Below are 19,580 nucleotides of genomic sequence, written 5' to 3'. Positions count from 1 at the left end.
GGAATGCTAAAGTCATCAGCAATCATTCTGATACTCATCGTACGATCACTAGTCAGTAAATGTTTCACTCGCTACACATTTTCGTTGGTCTTGCTGGTCGAAGGGCGTCCGGAGCGGTCGTCGTCTTCCACTCTTTTCTTACCTTCTCGGAACGGCTTGTACCACTCAAAAACCACCTGATCTACCCATGGGAGCGTCACCGTAGGCCTCCTTAATCATGTCGCGAGTCTCTTTTCCCGTTTTATCAATATTTACACAAAATTTGATCGCGTATCACTGATCCAGTAAACGCTCCATGATTCTGCGTGACGAGACGTTTCGACAGGGGTTCACAGTACAAGCGACCTCCTCCCTTCAACGGCCGAGAGCCGACTGTCGATTTTCCCCAGCATTCCCAATATCCCCCTTCAACGATCCTGCACGCGCAGACCGCCTCTCGCCCGCCCGTCCGCCCAGGAAAAAACCAGTCCTACTACTTTCAGAACAGACGCCGGGAATCCCATGGACGAGCCCAGCGACGGAGCAGGCGGTCAGTGCTTGCAAACTCACTGTCGACGAATACTACACGCAGCAAAAATTGGACAGCTGATTTACCACCGCCACACACATCTTTATCGATCCGTGAAGCTCGCGTTCTTCACCGAATACAGACCAGCCAAATTTTATTTGTACCAGTACACTTCCGCACCTACGTGCCCAAACTGTTCACACACGCATGCGGATATACGGCACTGCCTAACACAGTGCCACGCAGCCTTCCAGTCTCCCGTCTATCCTTTCCCCCACCCCAACCGTGGCCCATCTGGCTCGCCTCCCTGGACCTGAACCTGCAACGCGCCCACGTCACCTGGCCCAGGACCTATTAAACGCCAAACATAAAGGCTGTTTTAATAAACGTTGTACACCATCACACCGCACCAATCCTGAGAAATACAAGAAACTGGCTTAGAGATTATTGATGCGAGAACACTGTATGGCTCTGTCGCGTCAGCAAAAAGTGTCCGCAATTTTGTCCGCACGATTAGGTCGTTCTCTGAAGATAAATATGTGAAAGTGTGATGTGGCAGATAGTGTGTGATAAAATGTTGCCGTGGGAAAAAATTTGGTTGATGAGGTGTAATTAGCTGATTAATTAAACGCAAAAAAATACACTTAGACGTCAAAATATCTATGGACGTCGATATAGTAATGTCAGAACAGCCACGGACGTCGATATAGTATGTGGACGTTTTACTTTCGCATTGCTCTAATGTGGGTCGTCGAAGTGATCTCAAAGTTTTTGTTTTGTTTTTTTGTGGGGAGGGGTGGGGGGAGAAGGAGCAGTAACTGTCTCACATATCTCGGCGGACACCTGAACCGCGCCGTGGGGGAAGGGATAAAGGTGAGTGTAAAAGAAGAAAGAAAGGTGGTGCAGTGGAGGTGTCCGGAATAATTTCGACCACCTGTGGATCTTTAACGTGCGCTGACATCGGGCAGCACACGGGCGCCTCTTGCGTTTCGCTTCCATTGAAACGCAGCCTCCGCGGCAGGTTCGCACTAGGGCCCATGACGGCAAAAATCGAACGTGGAGTGAGGCCCCGCCGAGAGGGGAAAGGATGAGAAAGAGAGCGAAGAAAACGAGGCAGGTAGGAGGAAACGGATGTCTGAACCTGCGCTGCGTGGGGAGATTAGAAAAATTGGCTGAGGCTTAGCTAAGGCTAATCCTAGTCAGATGCGAAGCATATTGATGGCTAGGCTTGGTAATACATGGCTTTCCTTGGTTAATACTTGGTCATTTTAATACAACCACTAGAAGTGTAGCAAGGATTGCCGTGGCAGCTATATACGGGATCATCGGTGAATTCAATGCAGAGTGTACAACCGCTGCCCCAGCACCGGCTACAACAGCTTTCGCTTCTCGTTCAAATCAGCCCTGCTTCTAGGCGGCATCCCAACACCTGGCCGCCTCGTAAGTGCCCGGAGAGCGAGGCAAGCTCAGCTTTATACCGCTGCTGTAGCGTCACGTGGTCAGCCGCCGCGCCTCTGATGGGGAGCCTCCACCGCCGCGGCCGACCGCGCGAGCCGGCAGCCCATCTCTCCTCTGCTGTGACGTCATGTTGTCACGTGGTGTCACGTTGTCACGCTAAAGGTCAATGGTAGCTCCACCGCCGCGCTCGACGGGCTGTAGTGTAGCTCTAGTAATATGCTTCGCATAAAAGAACGAGCGAAGAACAGGCTTGTGCTATCGCAACCCTGGCTGGACATTGCTTATCACTCGAAGAAAAGGGGCCAAAAGTGGGCCAGAGGTTAGTCCTTTTGGGGTCCGATTTTCCACAACCATTAGTCGTTTTTGGGCCTAAGGGTCTAACTGCTGGCACCTTTGGGACTAACTGCAGATTGCCTAACTGTTGATTGCTTAGGAAAGGGGTACAACAGTTAGTCCCCGCGGGAGCAACCGCTTAAAGAAAAAAATGCAAACGAAGCATGATTTCCAGTCTATGGTGGAGAGAGGGCAGGCAGATGGTGTTTTCACGCGCTAAGTGAACACAGGAGGGGAAAGCCTCAAGGTGCACACCAACGCTTCGACAAGAGGACTTGGACAACACCTTACGCTTCGAAAAATCGGATACTATTGCAGTCGAGGTCTCCTCGCACGATTTTTGAGTGCTGTTATGCTGCGGTTCATAAATTACTCCGCTGCGCTTGCGCACGGCGTGCATTTTTTGCAAGAGGAGTGCCGTGTGTCACTTAGGGACTAACGGGGGTTTTTGAGCACTATAGCTGCCTTTGCTCCCTCTCAGGCCGTTTTTTTTTTCTTAGAGTGCAGGCGTCCCAGTTAGTGTCACATGTGCTTCCGGCATGTTCAAACGCATCTGTCGCGGACGTGATGGATTGTGCGCAAGGAGTGTCGTTGTACAGGTGTGGCAGTATGAATACATACGAAGGAATATAAAGGTATAAAGGTTTCTTGGAGAAATGGACATTGCGTGTGTCATGAAATTGCGTCACTCGCTCATTCCCGCCGGATCTAACCATCGACCGCCCTAAAATTTGTTCCCCATAGCCAATTTAGTCAGTGCTGTGTCTCAATTGTTAGGACTTTCGGATATTAAGAACAAGGACCCAGTATCAAATCCCTGTCACGGTGGCCGCGTTTCGATGAAAAAAAAATAATTCGTTTTCTTTTTTTTTTATGAAAGAAAAGGGCGCAGTAAATCTCTCATTTCTGAGAGGACCCTCGAACTGCGGTGTGAAGGAGGGATGAAGGAGGCGCGGAGCGACACAAAAAAAGTGCCTGTAGTGTTTGTGTTCCGACAAGCAAATAGCTATAGCTCATTGCCACGTGTCGGTGTTAGGGCATCGCCCCCTTCTGTGAGGGCTCTGCCCCCTTTCTCTCTCTCTGCTTGCGGTCTGTTTGCGCGGTGTAGTGCCGGAGCCCACATTTCGGTGGCTAGCCTCTCTGGAAACAAGCTCTGGGCCTGCTGTGAGCCGTCGCTCACAGCAGGCCCAGACTCTCTCGGACATGTCGCGACGTGCAGCGTGACTCATCCAGCCACGCCGGCGCCGACACGGACCCTTCCTCCTCCCCTCCTCTCCGTCGGTGCGGGCTCCTCCAACGCGTCGCCGGTAGTCGCCTCTCGACCATTGGAGGATTTGAACGGCTGGCTGCCGTAACCGTTACCAGCGGCTTTAAAAGCGGAGCCGCGCTGAACCCGAGCAGCAGACGGGCAGCAGAAGAGCCATCACGCCGGAGCTACGCTCGCCGCCGGGGCCGCTCTTCTTCTTTGTGCTTGCCCGTGGTGCTCTTGGCCCTTGTATCATGTAAAAGCCCTTGTACATACTGTACATAAAAGTCTTTTGACTCACCGTCGCCTCGACCGTTTCCTGGCTCGGACCACCAGTCCCAACAGTGGTGACAACAGTGGGATGACTAAGTCCCAACAGTGGTGGCAGCGGTGGGATGCTTCAGACCCAACAGTGGATGGCAGCTGCGGGATCGACCGGCGTCAGCTACCTCGGCGCGGTGAGTGCCTGATGTTTTCCCCTCAATTCGCCAGACTGCTCTAGCACACGTGATTGTAGTTTAGAGTAGGGCTGTGTGTAGCACTGTAGAAAGCTTTGCTGTTTCGAGCCAAGTCGGAGCGCTTTGAAACGAAAGCTGGTGCAGAGGGAGTAAACGAGGCGTTGTTGGAAAGAATTACTTGCGCGTGTCATACTAGTAGCTCTATAGTAGTGAACGGCAAGGGAATTCTAAGAAAAGGGCAAACTACAAGAGGCTATTGTGCGCGATGGAGAACTTCACAGTGAAGGAACTCATCGAAATTTGTGAAGAGTTGGGCATTGATTTGGGCCCCGAAAAACAAAAGCATGCGATTCTTGAGGTCATGCGGAAGGAGAATGTAACGGCTGCGGAAGCCAATGAGGCCTGGGAAGAGATCACAGAACGCCGTGAGCGCGAAGAGGCCGAAAAACAGAAGCAGCTTGAGACAAAACGGCGTGCTCGCGTCAGGAAACTGAGGGGCCTCGAGCTTGAAGCGCATGAAATGAGTTTCGAGAGATATGAAACATTATCCGTTCTGAATGAGACTAATAGTCGGCAGCCGAGAGACAGGCCACGGCCCTTCGTGATCGCCGAGGATATGGCGAAATATTTGGCGGAGTTTGAGAGCGTCTGCGAGAGAAAGCGCGTTGAGCGGAACTTTTGGGCGCAGAAGTTGTTAGCCCTGCTTTCCTGCGAAGCGTATGACGTTGTCAAGCGCCTGTTGGACGACGGCTTGGCGGACTACGATGAGCTGAAAAGCTTCTTACTGACGAGGTATAACGTGTCACCGCTGGACCTTCGCCAAAGGTACCTGCGAGAGAATAACACCCCATCGTTTTACGATTTTCCGTACCAGTTTAAAGCCGACATTTTAGAGTGGCTCGAAAATGCTGAAGGGTCGGAAGATCGTGACGCAGAAGTAGAGTGCGTAGCTGTAGAGCAGAGCTGCCAGTGCGGCACAGAGGAAGGTAGTCCGTACGTGGCAGATGTAACTGCTGCTGTAACAGTGGAAGGTGCCTCACATTCGCGAACGGAGGGAACCTCTCTACCATCAGATAACGTAGTCACAGCATCGGACGATGCACTTATAGAGGTCTCGCCCATTGAGATTGTGGCGGAGTTACCGGAAAGCGAATCTCCTAGCGTGTCGAAAGCAGGAGAAGTTGCCGAACAGAGCAGAGAGGACGTCCGTCTGGACATTAGTGAAAACGCTTGCGCCGACGCAAGCGAGGTAGATGAGGACGGCACATCGTGTTGTGCAGCGCGTTCGGCAGCGATGCAGAAACCCGAAACTTACGATCAACGGAAGCGGGTGCATGTAGAGTTTGCGGACGCTGAGTTGTGCGCTAGTGTTTGCAGCGAGCGATGCGAAACGAGTCCCGTGCTTTCGCACTGCTCTGAGCTTTGCGACTTTCCAGAAAGCAGCTGCAGTAGCGGGAACACCGCGATTGAGTGCAGAGCCGACCCTCATCCGCTATCAGCTGAAACGCGTCACGAGCACGACGAGAGCTGCGTGTCAGCAGTAAAGTCAGTAGAAAAGACTGGTTCGTCCGCGCCTGTAGAAGCTAAGGTGCTGCACGACAGTGGAGAACAGAACCTTCCAGACGACATGGGGGCTGTAGATGCCGTTCCATCCGAGATAGATGAGGACAAATGTGCACTCGTAGAGGCTGACGAGGAAGAGCACAGTTTGGAGGAACGTAATAAAGGCGCTAGAGACAGGTCTGATCTAGGTAGCGCACGTGAATCGGCTGAGAATCATAGTGACATTGTCAGAGAACAGGAACCTAGGCGACGAAAGCAGCATGTGCTTCCTCAGGAGAAAATGATAGGAAAGCACGAGAAAGAAAGCTGCAACCGGAAGGAAAGTAACAGCCAGTTCCGAAAAGTGAGCTATCACCACAAGGTAACCGACAAACAGTGCTGCCGCCGAAAGGACAGTAAAGGCAAGCTCGAGAGAGAGAGCTGTCACCGAAAGACGATGAAAGGCAGGCAAAAGAAAGAGTGGTGCCGCCGAGAGATGAAAGGCAGGCATAAGAAAGACGGGCGCTGCCGAAAAGAGAGAAAGGGCAAGCGCGTGGAGACGGGTTGCCACCATCGGAAGCGCCAACGTCGCCGACAAAATGACTCTAGTAAAGTCAGTCACTTTGTTAGCCCTGAAACTAGAGTCAGAATCAGAGCTAACGAAGTGTTCGAGGCGTCGCTATCGCGCAAAGCGAAGCGCATCAGTGTGTCAGGGCACATAGATCTGAGCAGTCGAATAAACTGCAAAAAGAAATCGTACGAACATTCGCGCGGGAAAGAGTATCTTGGGAGGAAACCGAGATACAAGAGAGCGCTGCCTGTGAGGCGAAAAATTAAGGAGCGGGATAAGTGTAAATCTTGCCGCCAGCACAGAGATATCGAGACGCGCAAAGGCGCGTGTTCTCAAGAAGACTCTCGCTTTCCGCTGCAGTCACGGGAGAAACTGCGCTCCCACAGAAAGCGGCACGCGCGCGCAGAGAAAACGCGAGGACGGCTCAAAAAGCGAAAGATTGTACGAGGCCGCAGTGACAGGGGCAAGAAAATTTGCAAGAAACCGTCTAAGCGCCCGGCCAAGTACGGTTATCGCGATGGGAAGCTGCGTGTCAGGATAGCGCTCTCCAGTACGCGTAAAATCAACAGGCTGGGTAGAGGCGAACCACACATCGAGCGGAAAGGCAAACGGGTGCGCGAGAAAGTCAAGACTCGTGCAAGGTCTGACTTGCCCCCACGAACAGAGAGAAAGAAAGAACGGACCCATCGGAAGCGTTGCGCACTTGCTATGGGACGTCGCGACTGGCGCGCGAAGCGCAAAGAAAGGGACAAGTTGCCAGTCTATGAAAACCAATCGCTCTCGTACTGTAGCTCCCGTAGAAAATGGAAAGACAAGTACAGAGAGAAAGAAAAGCGCGTATACCGCGAAAGAGGCAGAGACATTAGCTACCGCGGTAGTAGAGAGAGAAAGAAAAGTGCGTCTACCGCGAAAGAGACGTTAGCTACCACGGTAGTAGAGAGAGAGAGAAAAGCGCAGCACAGCGAAAGAGGCAGTCATTAGTTTCCGCTGTAGTGGGTGTCGTTTACCGTCCGTTAGAAGCGAGGAAAACGCGAACGTAGACGCACTAAGCCGTGTGTTCTAGGCAAGACTGCCTTCGCCTCCTCGTGACCTACATTTTGTCTCTTCGCGAACAGCTGTTAAGTTCGCTCGTAGATCGGGGAAAAATTTATGTCCTCATTTGTGGCCTCAGCTGAGTGCTCTTCAGGCCGAGTGATCTCAAGAGAGCGAATTTATTTTGCATTCATTTCATTCCGAGTGTTTCATGCGTTCGACACTTTGTTTGAGTTAATTACTTTCAAGTTCTTGTATCCCACATGTGTCTCTTGTTGAAGAGGGAGCGAAAAGGGGACAGAACTATTGCTAGCGGAGTTTTTGTGACCTTGAAGTCTGGTGTTTTGACGGGTGACGGAGGGCACTTGCTCGTGTTGGGTGTTGCCTGTTGTCGGTCGGTTCTTGGCAACATCCAGAACGATCAACGACCGATGCTGAGAAGCAAGCTCTTCCGAAGGACCGAGCGAAGCTGATCCAGTCACCTGGGCGACCAAGCTGTGGAGCAGTCCTGACGAGCGGGACTTGTTCACGGAAAGGAGCCTGGAGCTACCTGCGGCTGAACACCGGACGAGAACTTGGAGGAGCCTGGCGTACGAGCGCGCCCCGCATCCGAGCCACGCAGAAGTAGCTCGTCTTCGTGGCGCATTGTCTGGCGGCGGTGGTGCTGTAGTGCCGGAGCCCTCATTTCGGTGGCTAGCCTCTCTGGAAACAAGCGCTGCGCGCCCGCCGTCGCTCACAGCAGGCCCAGACTCTCTCGGACATGTCGCGACGTGCAGCGTGACTCATCCAGCCACGCCGGCGCCGACACGGACCCTTCCTCCTCCCCTCCTCTCCGTCGGTGCGGGCTCCTCCGACGCGTCGCCGGTAGTCGCCTCTCGACCATTGGAGGATTTGAACGGCTGGCTGCCGTAACCGTTACCAGCGGCTTTAAAAGCGGAGCCGCGCTGAACCCGAGCAGCAGACGGGCAGCAGAAGAGCCATCACGCCGGAGCTACGCTCGCCGCCGGGGCCGCTCTTCTTCTTTGTGCTTGCCCGTGGTGCTCTTGGCCCTTGTATCATGTAAAAGCCCTTGTACATACTGTACATAAAAGTCTTTTGACTCACCGTCGCCTCGACCGTTTCCTGGCTCGGACTCCCAGTCCCAACAGCGGGCAGCCGTTGACCGGCAGGACGCGCGGTCTGTCAGCCGGATGACAATACACCACCCGATTTCTTATTACTATTCGGCTGCGATGTCGTTCGACTTCCAAGACGCAACAGTGCCCTTAATGAACAACTCCGGAATAATTTCTATCTTTAACGTGCACTGACATCGCACAGCACACGGGCGCCTCTTGCGCTTCGCCTCCATCGAAACGCGACCTCCACGGTTGGGTTCTAACCCAGGTGGTCGAAATTATTCCGGAGCCCTCCACAACGGCACCTCTTTCTCTCTTTCCTCTTTGACTCCGTAGAGCATTTTTACTTATAAAGCATTCTCGCTCCCAACGCCGGCAATACTCACCCTCGCCTCTGCCTCGAGTAGTCCGGCACCCATACCCTAACCTCACGCGCCGCCTTTACCCTCCTCGCTACCGCTCCAATTGCTCGCTATGCGAGCAGCATACGCCTTCATGCCACACTGTCTAGACCTGCCAGGTCATTCGGGCCGCCCCTCGGCTTCCCGTCCCGAATGTATGTATCTGGCTGGGAGTGCGCCGGTCACCCGACCTGGTTGATCAGCACCAGCTGGTCTCCCGGTCAGCGCAGCCACGAAGGCCGTTAGCGCCCTGGACTAAGGACTCCACCCCCATACCGAAGCCCCCGTCAACCTCACCAGTAAAGATAGTATAGCGCCCGGCGACGCTATAAAGCGCCGGCGCTAAGATCGGCGTTACAGCGCGCGCTAGAAAGAGAATAAAGTCGGACAGCGCGTGCTCGTGGCGCACGCCCGGCACGGGCAGTCCGGAACTAGAAGCCTGCCACGCTGGTCGTCTCTGTCTGGCGCTCCGCTGCGACCCCGCAAAATCCTCAACAGTGGTGACTCCGGCCTAAGACATGACCGACCCCAGCAACCTACCGCCCTCAGGCGGCCTTCCGCCTGACGCTACCTTGCGCCCACGGGACGTCGCAGCTCTCCAGCTCCGCCTACCAACATTCTGGCCCAAGTGTCCGCAGACCTGGTTCGCTCAAGTGGAAGCCGTCTTCCATCTGCACCACGTCACCTCGGAGGCATCTCGGTTTCGTCATTTGCTTTCCAACCTGCCTTCGGAGGTGGCTCAAGAGGTAGCGGACATCATCGCTGCACCCTTGGGCGATACCCCGTACCAGCGACTAAAGCAGGGCATCCTGGACCGCACCACGGCGTCCGAGAGTGCGCGCCTCCAGCAGCTGCTCACCTACGAAGAGCTTGGAGACCGCCGCCCCTCCCAGTTACTCAATAGCATGCGGCAGCTCCTGGGCGAAACCAATGCAGACCCGAACGGCGCACTGTTGCGGCAGCTCTTCCTACAACGCTTGCCGCAGTCCACCCGCCTCGTCTTGGCTGCTGCGGGTGACTTGACCCTAGACCGCCTCGCCCAGCTCGCTGATCGAGTCCACGACGCGGCTTCTCCTTCCGTCACCGCCCTCTCTTCTCCACCGGAGACCGCCGCCATTTCACGGTTAGAGGCCCGGATCGATCAGCTGGCCGCTTCTATCGATGCCCTTCGGACGTCCTCTCATGCCTCGCACGGTTTATCCTCAACACCTCGCCGCCGTTCGTCTTCCCCGAGTGGTCCGCACTCGTCCAGTCCTCGCCGTCCGCGTCTCTGCTGGTATCACCGAACTTTCCAGCACAACGCTCGCCGCTGCACTCCACCATGCAACTGGTCGGGAAACGCGCAGCGAGATCACTGACGGCGGCGTGTGACCTCGCTCTTGAACCTGGCCGCCTTTTCGTCGTCATGGATCGCATTTCTGGCCTGCGCTTCCTCATCGACACTGGTGCCGAAGTCAGCGTACTGCCGGCCTCCAAAGCAGACCGTGCTTCCAAGTCACATGGACCTACTCTTCGTGCGGCCAACTCAACCTCCATCGCAACGTATGGTCTCCGATCCCTCACTCTGGACATTGGCCTACGGCGCACGTTTCGATGGATCTTCATCGTCGCCGATGTACATCAACCTATCCTCGGTTCAGACTTCCTGACGCATTTTGATCTGGACGTCAGCATGCGTCACCATCGTCTCATCGACAGCAAGACGCGCCTTTCCATCACTGGCGTTATATCAGCTGTCGCTTCCACTGGAATCCGAACTCTACTTCCGTCATGCCCGTATGCTCAAGTCCTCGCAGACTTTCCCGAGGTCACGAAGCCTTGTAATCTACATCAGCCACCCAAGCACGGTATCACCCACCACATTGTCACGCGTGGTCCACCTGTCGCAGCTCGCCCGCGCCGCCTCTTCGGTGAGCGTCTGGCTATTGCAAAACGGGAATTCGACCACATGCTCCAGTTGGGTATTATTCGCCCTTCATCCAGTAGTTGGGCCTCACCACTCCATCTGGTGCCCAAGAAAGAACCGGGTGACTGGCGTCCGTGCGGCGACTACCGGGCTCTCAACGCTCACACGGTCCACGACAGCTATCCCCTTCCACACATCCAAGACTTCACTGGACATCTGGATGGCTGCAAGATCTTTAGTAAAGTGGACCTTGTCAAGGCGTACCACCAAATCCCTGTTGAGCCGGCCGATATTCCGAAGACGGCCATCACTACACCCTTCGGACTGTTTGAGTACGTGCGCATGCCTTTTGGGCTACGCAACGCAGCTCAAACTTTCCAAAGATTCATCGCTGAAGTGACGCGTGGTCTCCCGGCGGTATTCGCCTACATCGATGACATCCTCGTCGCGAATCGTACTCCACAGGACCACGAGCGTCACCTCCGGGAACTCTTTCAACGCCTCCAAGAGTTTGGCTTGGTCGTCAATGTCCAGAAATGTGTCTTCGGCTCTTCTGAGCTCGAGTTCTTGGGCCACCATATCTCGGCGCTGGGAATTCGTCCATTGCCTTCTCACGTGCAGGCCGTTAAGGACTTCCCAGCACCAACAACCCTGCGCTAGCTCCGTGAGTTCCTGGGCCTAGTGAATTTTTCACGGCGCTTTATCCCACACTGCGCCGAGCTTCTTCACCCCTTGACTGACCTTCTCCACACCACGAAGTCCTCATCCTCTGCGATTTCCTGGTCTCCCGAAGCTCAGGCCGCTTTCACGGCTGCCAAACAAGCCCTCGCCGATTCAGTCGTCCTCATCCACCCTAGGACTTCCGCGCCCACTCGCATCATGGTGGATGCTTCCAGCGTGGCCATTGGCGCGGTTCTCCAGCAGAAGATTGACTCCGAGTGGCACCCACTGGGTTTCTTCTCTCGGAAGCTCCAGCCTGCTGAGACTCGCTACAGCGTATTTGGCCGTGAGCTGCTTGCTATCTACTCCACGATCCAGCACTATCGCCACTTCTTGGAGGGCCAGCCGTTTTACGTTCTCACGGACCATAAGCCTCTGGTGTATGTGTTCCGTACGAACTCTTCGAAGTACGTCGCCCGTGAACTTCGTCAGCTGGCCTACATATCGGAGTTCACAACCGATATTCGACATATCAAAGGCACCGACAACGAGGCAGCTGATGCACTTTCACGCATTTCCACCATCGGCGTGTCTCCACCTGCTGTGGACTGGCCCTCCCTGGCGCGGGCACAGCTTGAAGACCCTGAGCTGCACGCCCTGCGTGACCACCCTCGAGCACTCCGTCTGCAGCTCGTGCCTCATCCGTTTGTGCCCGGATCACTCTCGTGCGACATATCATCGGCTCTACTGCGACCGTTCATCCCGGAGGCCTTTCGTCGTGCCATTTTCCATTCCCTTCACGACATCTGCCATCCTAGCATTCGGGCCACGCAGCGCCTCGTTACCCAGCGGTACGTCTGGCCGAACATTAACACCGACGTTCGCCAGTGGGCCCGCTCGTGCCTTGCTTGCCAGTCCACCAAAGTGACACGCCATACCAAGACTCCCCCTCAGTCTTTCCTGCCGCCTGGATCACGCTTTGACCATATTCATATTGACCTGGTTGGACCGCTTCCCCCTTCTCAAGGCTACAAGTATATTCTGACGATGGTCGACCGCTTCACCCGTTGGCCCGAAGCCGTGCCCATTCCGGACATTACTGCGGAAAGAGTTGCCAGAGCCTTCGTTTCGACGTGGGTTTCCCGCTTCGGCTGCCCCGGCATTGTTACCACGGATCGCGGCCGCCAGTTCGAATGCCCCCTCTTCACTTCGCTCACCCGGCTTCTCGGCACTAAACACTGCCGCACCACATCGTACCATCCCTGTGCCAACGGCATGGTCGAGCGGTTCCATCGCCAGCTCAAGGCTGCCCTTACTGCGCGCCTGGATCGCGAGCACTGGGTAGATCACCTCCCTATGGTGCTCCTAGGCCTTCGCGCCGTCCTGCGTCGTGACCTTGGCTGTTCGGCGGCCGAACTTGTCTTCGGTACCTCCCTGCGGCTTCCCGGAGACTTGTTCGTACCTTCGGCTCCCTCGTCCCAACCCCTGCAATACCTTCACCGCCTACAGGACTGTCTCCAGCACCTGCGCCCAGTGCCGCCTCGCTCAACTGCCCATCAAGTCTTTGTGCACCCGGACCTTGCTTCCTCGACGCACATTTTTCTCAGGCGAGACGCTGTAAAGGCGCCTCTTACCCCTTCATACGATGGCCCGTACCGCGTCCTCACCCGGACGACAAAGTCAGCGACAATCCTGCTCGATGGTCGTCAAGAGGTCGTCTCCCTCGACCGACTCAAACCAGCGTACCTCGAGACACCTCCCCAGGAGCTCCCCTCAGATGTTGCCGGCCCACCTGCAGACCTGCTTGCCGCTGTGGCTAATCCATCTCTGCCCCGTCGGCGCGTACATTTCGCCGTTCCGTCTAGGCGGGGGGCCCTATAGCGCCCGGCGACGCTATAAAGCGCCGGCGCTAAGATCGGCGTTACAGCGCGCGCTAGAAAGAGAATAAAGTCGGACAGCGCGTGCTCGTGGCGCACGCCCGGCACAGGCAGTCCGGAACTAGAAGCCTGCCACGCTGGTCGTCTCTGTCTGGTGCTCCGCTGCGACCCCTGTCGTGCCGGCGCCCACATTTCGCTGGCGGGCCTGTCTAAACAAGCGCTGCGCGCTCGCCGACGCTCAAAGCAGGCCCAGACTTTCTCGGACAAGTCGCGACATGCAGCGTGACTCATCCAGCCACGCCGGCGCCGACACGGACCCTTCCTCCTTCCCTCCTCTCCGTCGGTGCGGGCTCCTCCGACGAGTCATCGGCCGTCGCCCCTCGACCATTGGTCTAATTTGAACGGTGGCCAGTGATTGGAGGATTTGAACGGCTGGCTGCCGTAACCGTTTCCAGCGGCTTTAAAAGCGGAGCCGCGCTGAACCCGAGCAGCAGACGGGCAGCAGAAGAGCCATCACGCCGGAGCTACGCTCGCCGCCGGGGCCGCCCTTCTTCTGTGTGCCTGCCCGTGGTGCTCTTGGCCCTTGTATCATGTAAAAGCCCTTGTACATACTGTACATAAAAGTCATTTTACTCACCGTCGCCTCGACCGTTTCCTGGCTCGGACCACCAGTCCCAACAGTGGTGACAACAGTGGGATGCCTAAGTCCCAACAGTGGTGGCAGCGGTGGGATGCTTCAGACCCAACAGTGGATGGCAGCTGCGGGATCGACCGGCGTCAGCTACCTCGGCGCGGTGAGTGCCTGATGTTTTCCCCTCAATTCGCCAGACTGCTCTAGCACACGTGATTGTAGTTTAGAGTAGGGCTGTGTGTTGCACTGGAGAGAGCTTTGCTGTTTCGAGCCAAGTCGGAGCGCTTTGAAACGAAAGCTGGTGCAGAGAGCGTAAACGAGGCGTTGTTGGAAAGAATTACTTGCGCGTGTCGTACTAGTAGCGCTATAGTAGTGAACGACAAGGGAATTCTAAGAAAAGGGCAAACTACAAGAGGCTATTGTGCGCGATGGAGAACTTCAAAGTGAAGGAACTCATCGAAATTTGTGAAGAGTTGGGCATTGATTTGGGCCCCGCAAAACGAAAGCATGCGATTCTTGAGATCATGCGGAAAGAGGAGGTAACGGCTGAGGAAGCCAATGAGGCCTGGGAAGAGATCACAGAACGCCGTGAGCACGAAGAGGCTGAAAAACAGAAGCAGCTTGAGCGCGAAGAGGCAGAAAAACGGAGGCAGCTTGAGATAAAACGGCATGCTCGCGCTAAGAAACTGATGGACCTGGAGCTTGAAGCACACGAGATCTTTTATGAGAGAGATAGAACACTGTTCGCTCTGCGTAAGACCAACGGTCATCAGCTGAGAGACAGGCCGCAGCCCTTCGTGATCGCCGAAGATATGGCGAAATATCTTGCGGAGTTCGAGCGCGTCTGCGAGAGAAAGCGCGTTAAGCGGAATGGTTGGGCACAGAAGTTGGTAGCCCTGCTTTCCAGCGAAGCGTATGACGTTGTCAAGCGCCTGTTGGACGACGGCTTGGCGGACTACGATGAGCTGAAAAGCTTCTTACTGACGAGATATAACGTGTCACCGCTGGACCTTCGCCAAAGGTACCTGCGAGAGAATAGCACCCCATCGTTTAACGATTTTCCCTACCAGTTTAAAGCCGACATTTTAGAATGGCTCGAAAATGCGGAAGGTTCGGAAGATCGGGACACAGAGGCAGAGTGCGTCGCTGTGGAGCAGCACTGCCAGTGCAGCACAGAGGAACGTAGTCCGTACGTGGCAGATATAACTGCTGCTGTAACAGTGGGAACTGCCCCGCATTCGCCAACTGAGAAAGCCTCTATACGATCGGAAAAGGTAGTCACAGCATCGGACGAGGCAGTTACAGAGGTCTCGCCCATTGAAATTGTGGCGGAGTTACCGGAAAGCGAATCTCCTAGCGTGTCGAAAGCAGGAGAAGTTGCCGAACAGGGCAGAGAGGACGTCCGTATAGACATTAATGGAAACGCTTGCGCCGACGCAAGCGAAGTAGATGAGGATGGCACACCGTGTTGTGCAGCGCGTTCGGCAGAGATGCAGAAACCCGAAACTTACGATCAACGGAAGCAGGCGCATGGAGAGTTTGCGGACGCTGAGTTGTGCGTTAGTTTCTCTGGCGAGGAATGCAAAACGAGCCCTGTGCTTTCGCACTGCTCTGAGCTTTGCGATATTCCAGAAAGCAGCTGTAGTAGCGAGAACACCGCGACTGAGAGCAGAGCCGACCCTCATCCGCAATCGGCTGAAACGCGTCATGAGCATGACGAGAGCTGCGTGTCAGCAGTAATGTCAGTAGAAAATACTGGTTCGTCTGCGCCTGAAGAAACTAAGGTGCTGGGCGACAGTGGAGAACAGAACGGTCCAGACGATATAGGGGCGGTAGACGTCAACCCGTCCGGAAAAGATGAGGACGAATGCGCACTCATAAGACGCTGAGCAGGAAGAGCGTAGCTTTGAGGGACTTAGTAAAGGCACCAAAGACAGGCCTGATCTAGGTAGCACATATGAATCAGCTGACAATCAAAGCGACGTTGTCAGAGAGCAGAAACTTAGGCGACGGAAGCAGAATGTGCTTTCACAGGCGAAAGTGAAAGGAAAGCTCACGATAAAAAGCTGCAACCGGAAGGAAAGGCACCGCCAGTTCAGGAATGTGAGCTATCGCCACAAGGTGATAACGAAACAAGAGAAACAGTGCTGCCGTCGAAAGGAGAGGAAAGGCAAGCTCAAGAGAGAGAGCTGTCACCGAAAGACGATGGAAGGCAGGCAAAAGAAAGAGTGGTGCCGCCGAAAGATGAAAGGCAGGCATAAGAAAGACAGGCGCGGCCGAAAAGAGAGAAAGGGCAAACGCGCGAAAACTGGTTTCCACCATCGGAAGCGCCAGCGTCGCCGGCAAAATGACTTCAGTAAAGTCAGTCACGTTGTCAGCCCTGAAACTAGCGTCAGAACCAGAGCTAAAGAAATGTGCGAGGCATTACTATCGCGCAAAGCGAAGCGCATAAGTGTGTCGGGGCACATAGGTCTGGGCAGTAGAATAAACTGCAAAAAGAAATCGTACAAGTATTCGTGCGGGAGAGAGTATCTTGGGAGGAAACCGAGATACAAGAGAGCGCTGCCCGTGAGGCGAAAAATTAAGGAGCGGGACAAGTGTGAATCTTGCCGCCAGCACAGAGAGAGCGAGACGCGCAAAGGCACGTGCTCTCATGCGGGCTCTCGTTTTCCGCTGCATTCACGGGAGAAACCGCGCTCCCATAGAAAGCGGCACGCGCGCGGAAGGAAAGCGCGTGTACGGCTCAAAGAGCGAAAGATTGTACGAGGCCGCAGTGACAGGGGCAAGGAAATGGCCAAGAAGAAACCGTCTAAGCGCTCTGCCAAGCACAGTTATCGCGATAGAAAGCCGCGATTCGAAATGACGCCACTTAGTAGGCGTAAAATCAAAAGGCCGTGTAGAGGCGAACTACACACCGAGCGGAAAGGCAAACGGGTGCGCGAGAAAGTCAAGACTCGTGGAAGGTCTGACTTGCCCCCACGAACAGAGAGAAAGAAAGAACGGTCCCATCGGAGGCGTTCCGCACTCGTTATGGAACGTCGCGACTGGCGCGCGAAGCGCAAAGAAAGGGACAAGTTGCAAGTGAGTGAAAGCGAATCGTTCTCTTACTGTACCTCCCCTAGAAACTGGAAAGACAAGTACAGAGAGAGAGAAAAGCGCGTATACCGCGAAAGAGGCAGAGATATTAGCTACCACGGTAGTAGAGAGAGAGAGAAAAGCGCAGCTACAGCGAAAGAGGCAGAGTCATTAGTTTCCGCTGTAGCGGGTGTTGTTTACCGTCCGTTAGAAGCGAGGAAAACGCGAACGTAGACGCACTAAGCCGTGCGCTCTGAGCAAGGCTACCTTCGCCTCCTCGTGACCTACATTTTGTCTCTTCGCGAACAGCTGTTTTAAGTTCGCTCGTAGATCGGGGAAAAATTTATGTCCTCATTTGTGGCCTCAGCTGTGTGTTCTGGCCGAGTGATCTCAAGAGAGCGAATTTATTTTGCATTCATTTCATTCCGAGTGTTTCATGTGTTTGAAACTTTGTTTGAGTTTATTACTTTCAAGTTCTCGTATCCCACATGTGTCTCTTGTTGGAGAGGGAACAAAAAGGGGACAGAAATGTAGCCAAAAGAGTTTTGTGAATTTAAGTCTGGTGTATTGACGGGTAACGGAGGGCACTTGCTCGTGTTGGGTGTTGCCTGTTGTCGGTCGGTTCTTGGCAACATGCAGAACGATCAACGACCGATGCTGAGAAGCAAGCTCTTCCGAAGGACCGAGCGAAGCTAATCCAGTCACCTGGGCGACTAAGCTGCGGAGCAGTGATCCTGTCCTGGCGAGCGGGACCCGTTCTCGGAAAGGAGCCTGGAGCTACCTGCGGCGGAACACCGCACGAGAACTTGGAGGAGCCTGGCGTACGAGCGCGCCCCGCATCCGAGCCACGCGGAAGTAGCTCGTCTTCGTGGCGCATTGTCTGGCGGCGGTGGTGCTGTCGTGCCGGCGCCCACATTTCGCTGGCGGGCCTGTCTAAACAAGCGCTGCGCGCTCGCCGACGCTCAAAGCAGGCCCAGACTTTCTCGGACAAGTCGCGACATGCAGCGTGACTCATCCAGCCACGCCGGCGCCGACACGGACCCTTCCTCCTTCCCTCCTCTCCGTCGGTGCGGGCTCCTCCGACGAGTCATCGGCCGTCGCCCCTCGACCATTGGTCTAATTTGAACGGTGGCCAGTGATTGGAGGATTTGAACGGCTGGCTGCCGTAACCGTTTCCAGCGGCTTTAAAAGCGGAGCCGCGCTGAACCCGAGCAGCAGACGGGCAGCAGAAGAGCCATCACGCCGGAGCTACGCTCGCCGCCGGGGCCGCCCTTCTTCTGTGTGCCTGCCCGTGGTGCTCTTGGCCCTTGTATCATGTAAAAGCCCTTGTACATACTGTACATAAAAGTCATTTTACTCACCGTCGCCTCGACCGTTTCCTGGCTCGGACCACCAGTCCCAACAGTGGTGACAACAGTGGGATGCCTAAGTCCCAACACCCCGCAAATCCTCAACAATAGTAAAGATATCCTCCATCGCATTCCTCAACAGCTTCCTTCTGCTTGTTGCGATCAGGACCTGACTGATCGCTTGCCCTTGACAGCGGTCGACACTAACCTTGCCGCCGCTCTCCGGCTTTATTATAAGCGCCGAGTTTTCATTTTGTCAGGGAAGGGTGGGGTGGGGGGAGGGGCAGTTGGCACTTTCTGTGTTTTTCATCCGTTCCTTTCACCCCCCCCCCCCTGCCGCCCTCCTCACACATGCTCCTTGGCGAATATATGCACAGTCGGCTATATATGTAAAAATTAATTTTGTCCCTAGTCGAGCAAACTTACTAAAAAGAGTGACCCCATATGATCCTTAACTTAATAAATAAATTAAAAAAGGAAATTAAATATGCGTAAAGACATACCTCCCTCAGTCGAAGTGAGAGAAAGCACTGGGCAACACGAACATTTCCGCAATAAGCTAACAATGCAGATATTACATAATCAACTCTTCGTTTGTAAAAAAAAAAACACTGGGCAATACAAACACTTCCACAATAAGCTAACAGTTCAAAAATTAAAAGGGATTTTAAAATATTCGTGTCTAAGAAACACTGGGCAGTACAAATATTTCCACAATAACCTAATTATTCAAAATCTAAAAACGGATTATAAAGTTTTCGTCTTTCAGAAATGAAAATGAACTGCCAAACTGATAAAAAAGTGGAGGGAACACTTTATCTCCAAATGGAGGGTATGACACTATATTGATACGAGGTGGCAAGCCAAGGAACAGGACCTGATGACAGATGAAATATGATTTTTAATGTCTGCGGGCCTAGCGCGAGTGCTCTGTCCCGCGCCACTGCTCGCTCCGTCTTCGTTGTAACAATATCTTAATGGGTTAACGACCATGCATGCGGAATTGGTCACTCTCGACTTTACAGTCACGGATCCCTGGGAATCCTCATACCACCCCTGGTGCAGCGGTTAAGCAATGCGCCACTGCCGTGCAATAGCTGGCGCTGCCACCGGTGGTACTTGTGCAACCGAGGTTGCTCTTCCTGAGCAACCTGTAGCGACGTATCATTAATTTAACTGCCACCTGCCACGATGTGCATTTTGCTGACAATGGTGGGCAAGTTATATGATGACGCCACAAGGTTATGTGACAATTGGTTATGTAATGGATTTTTCGTGTATTTTTCGCTCGCGGTCAACGACGCCGGATTTTCTGCGACCTTAACGCAGTTGCGTTAAAAGACAGAAACAGTAGTCACAGAGCAAGGGTTGTAATGGTCATGGTTTCTTTTATCCACCTGCAGAGAAGCTGCTGT

Source organism: Amblyomma mixtum, chromosome 10, assembly GCF_055824585.1.
Source record: "Amblyomma mixtum isolate Tamu chromosome 10, ASM5582458v1, whole genome shotgun sequence".
NCBI lineage: Eukaryota > Metazoa > Arthropoda > Arachnida > Ixodida > Ixodidae > Amblyomma > Amblyomma mixtum.
Note: the sequence above shows the minus strand (reverse complement) of the source record.